Below are 4,343 nucleotides of genomic sequence, written 5' to 3' on the forward strand. Positions count from 1 at the left end.
TTGGTGCAGGTTTGTGGGAGCAAACAAGGAGATGAGACACCTTTGCTGTTCTCTCCTTCCTGGCAGTATGCAGCAAATGTAAAAAACTCCCTGGGTTTAGAGTTGGGAGGCAAACTCAGCTAAAAATCCTAGTGAGTGTTTTTCTAAAGCTTAGCCACTTGGGACCATTCGGTACACAGATGCTAATTGCCTCCTTAAATATTCTGGAATATCTTTGTGCTGTCAGATGGCTTTTTTGTGAGCTGCACAAGATGTCGCAGCTTACAGCATCCTTTTGTGTCAGTGGTACCTCCTGATCATGCAGTGATCCCTTAGACACTGTCCCTGGGAAACTGGTGAGGCCAGCAGGTTTCCTGGAAGGGAACAGAGACCGTTGGGGTGATTCAGACTGACTGCTCTGTCGAATGCCACGTTCACTGTGTGGAGGCTGAATGCCCCTCAGGTTATTTCAGCAGAGGAATAACTTACATAAAATGATGGCTAGTTCATTTTGGAGGGAGACTATGTCCGATGGAAAGCTAGTTTCTCATTTCTCACCACACAACAGCTGGGAGTAGAAAAAAACATTTAGTGCCCAACTGTTCACTGGGACATAATGATGAGTAGAAAAAACCATTAGTGCCCAACTGTTCACTGGGACATAATGTTCCTTTGCAGAAGTTCAAAGTCTTATACAGGTACTAATAAACTAATGTTGGATCTGCCAAGGCAAAAGTCTTATACTAATAAACTAATGTTGGATCTGCCAAGGGTATACCTCTTGCACAGTGGAGTAGTGCTTCTTTAATGAAAGTCCCTGATGAATATCTGAAGATATAACTGTACAGCAAGGAAATCATCATTATCATCGTCATCATTATCATCACCACCATCATCCAAGGAAACAGCTCTGTACCATAAGAGCTACCCATAATATCACATGTGGTATTTAATGGGTTATATGATATTCACCCATTAGAGATTGGGAATGGCACCTCTGGTTAAGATTGTCTGATGCTTCCCTCTCTAAAATGGTTTTTGATTGTTTGTAAGCTTATCATACTCTCCGTGCTGAAATTTTTCATGCCTACTCTCTGCTTGAATTCCTTGAGTACATTCCAGCCAAATTGATTTAACTGCTTCAATAAACTCATCATTCTGTTACCTATAAAAAAATATGGTGAGCTTTTTTTTTTTTTTTCCCATGAAAGAAGCTCTGCTGTTCACGAGCTTTGGAGCAAGAACCAGAATTAGTGTAGGGGCAGTAGGTCTGTCCAGGTTTTTCCAAGATTTCCAGCGGTCTGAAAGCTCCTTGGCTTCTGTTGCTGCTGCCACTTAGTGAAATTAACATCCTTACTGGTTTTATTGCTGATACCAGAAAGCCATTAGAAGGCTGCCGGTTACTTTGTGCAGCTGCTTCATGTTCCCAGGACAGTGACCGAGCAGAGCCCAGGCGCTCACATTTTCCATGGCCCTTTGGTTGCAGGCAGGCTGATGTCTCCCTCCAAATCCCTGTTTTGTCCTCAGCAGCAGGACATCAGGCCTGAGGATCTAGTTTCACAGTCAGCACAGTAATACAACTGAAAATTAACCCTTCAAAAACAGGAAAAAATTAAATAAATCAGTTTTCGGGTGTCCCAGTTTGCTGTTTCTAACAGTCTCTCAGGCTAAAGCAGCAGCAGCACAAACACTCTGGATAAAAGGTTGTCTTACCTGAAAATTTCATCCAGCCAGATCCCAAACCAAATACCAGAGGAAGCCCAGGAGGAGATCTGCAGCTCTACCGTCAAAACAATGCCTGGTGAGGAAGGCACACAGCTTTGTCCATCCTGGTGGGGAGAAGGGGAGGAGGATCAACTGGCACTTACATGAACACCGTCCCTGCTGCCCTCTGTGTTCAACACCTGCTCCAGGAAAGAGGTCTCAGAGCCTTGGGGACCACCACTGCTTACCAGCAGCTCTCAAAAGCTGCAGGCTGCACGTTGAGAAGCAGAATTATCTTAATTTATTTTTACTTCACCCTCTTGGATGCCCAAAGCACACCATGTTTCTACTTGCACGTCGCTGAGGATCAAAACAGCAACTTGTATTTGCAGCCACTCACACACATACCTTCTGTAGAGACTGTATTTGCCATTTCCCACCTGACCTTTCCATGGATCAAAGCTTACTTTATTTCGCGTCATTCTTCCTCCAACCAACGTTTTAATCAGTCAAGTTTTCAAAAACTGTGTCTGTTAGGAAGACTCACTGGTGCTGCATGGAAGGGTAGAAAGAAGACAGAGAGAAGAAAGGGCAATGAACAAGAAATCTCCCCAATGCTCCCAGACTTCTCAGTTCGTTCCCCAGTTTTGTTTACTTTGCCACTGTAACGAGAATAAGCAAAATTTGTTTGTCATCGTTCTTCCTTCCCTGAGACAGAATGTTATCAATACTTACGGCAGCAGAGCAAATAATTAAAAATGAATAATTTATACAATTAATGCAGTCTTTCTCACACTTATATAACTTCCGGAGGATAACACATTTCTTTTGAATTTATTCCTCAGTTAAGTTTATTTGATACATCTAAATGATGCTACTGCTCTTTAGATTGAATGTTAATTTTAAGTAATTATGCACATTCATTAATATGCACATTGTTTCCTAGTGGCTGGTCAAATAAATCAAGTTATGTCATTTTTATTCCCTGGCTGAATAAATCTGCAGTCACTTCCAGTACAAACATTCATAAACATGAATGCAGTGCTTATTTTTTTGAATAGTTCGGCATACGAACTTTGAAAATTCTCTCCCAAGTTTATCTGAACTTGGAAACCGTGATTTCCTCCATATCTGCAAGCAAACAAACACAAAAGGCACGACAGCACATCTAGAGTGAATTTAAAATTCAAATTGATATTGACTTGTGGTTTGTTTATTTGTACACCTTTTCCCATTCCTTCAAGTGCAGCTGATGTATGGAGGCCTCTGCATCAGACTGCTATACAAAAGACATTATTCCCTCCAAATTCTAGCATCTTCCTTTCTCTAACACATTCCCAGCAGATAAACACCATCCTTTTGCACTGCTGATAGGCATTTAAGAGCTTCTTTTGCCAGTCTCCAGCAGCAAAAAAAGTATGTAATGAGAAATAAAAATTACTTTCTTGATATTGTGTGGCCAGACCACAACGACCTGCTTTAATGCAAGCTTTTCTTTTGACTTCAGTGGCAGGTGGATCTAGTCTTGGCTCTTTTTAGCAGATGGTTACTTTCCCAGAAAATCAGCATTTCTTTAGCCGCCGCGTGCAGCCTTTGTCGGAGGGAGAAGGGTACACACCTTCCCAAGGTCTCTGCTGTCTTTAGGAGGCAGTAGCTTTTCAGTGTTTTATCAGTCTTCAATAAAATCCCTTTTCATCGGCAAAAAGCTTCTGGGGACCTCATAGTAGGAACAGTGACTCAAAACCTAAGGTTTAGGGTTTCCTAGAAGCTGAAGCACCATTATTACCATTATCCCTTGTTCTCTGTGAGAATTTCAGGTGTGAGAATCCTTCAGATTCTTGATGGTACTAAAAAAAAAAAGTATAAACCCCAATATAATACAGCCAGTATTTCAAAACCCACCTGGACATGTTCCTGTGCAACTTGCTCTGGGTGGCCCTACTTTGGCAAGGAGGTTGGACTAGATGATCTCCAGGGGTCCCTTCCAACCCCATATCATTCTCTGATTCTGTGATTCTGTGAATATAATTAAATCAAAAAACTATACCACCAAAAGACTATGTTGCTGTGAAATCTACAGGTACTGTGGATGGGGAAAACCCTCCCTCTGCGTGCCAAAAAGCTCTTTGTTCAAGGAGCATCTCCTCAAAGCACGCCCACAGCAATGCCACACATCACCCTGTTGTGAATGCTGGGTATTACTGATGTGGTGGGAGGCTTTGCTACTCTGAAAGAGCTAGGACAGCTACAAAATCATTTCAATTTCATTGATTTACAGGTGTAGGCTTGAGGACAGCTGGAATAGTTTCTAGCAGAGGAGCAATACACCAGGAGGTGCTGCACTGGCAGGCGGACGTGATGATTTTAGTACATGAGTGATGATTTTAGCCCCAGTCTGTAGGTTGCCATGGTTAGTGCAATCTGCTGCCCAAAACGACCAGTTTAGTGGCATGCAGGCACTTTGTGTTCCTGCCAGGATTTCAAGCAGGGGCCGCAGGGTGCTGAGCTCTCGCCCTGCCTTCAGCTCCTCCTTCCCCACCACTGCAGAGCTCTCTCCTGGCTTTGTCCTTATCTTTTTGTTCTCCGTGGATTTTTGCTTTGCCACAGATATTACTCACCTGCCCAGCCTTTGTTTTCCCTTCTATTTCTAACACACCCAA

The sequence above is a fragment of the Calidris pugnax genome, unplaced genomic scaffold (genome assembly GCF_001431845.1).
Source record: "Calidris pugnax isolate Ruff unplaced genomic scaffold, ASM143184v1 scaffold62, whole genome shotgun sequence".
In the NCBI taxonomy this organism is placed as follows: domain Eukaryota; kingdom Metazoa; phylum Chordata; class Aves; order Charadriiformes; family Scolopacidae; genus Calidris; species Calidris pugnax.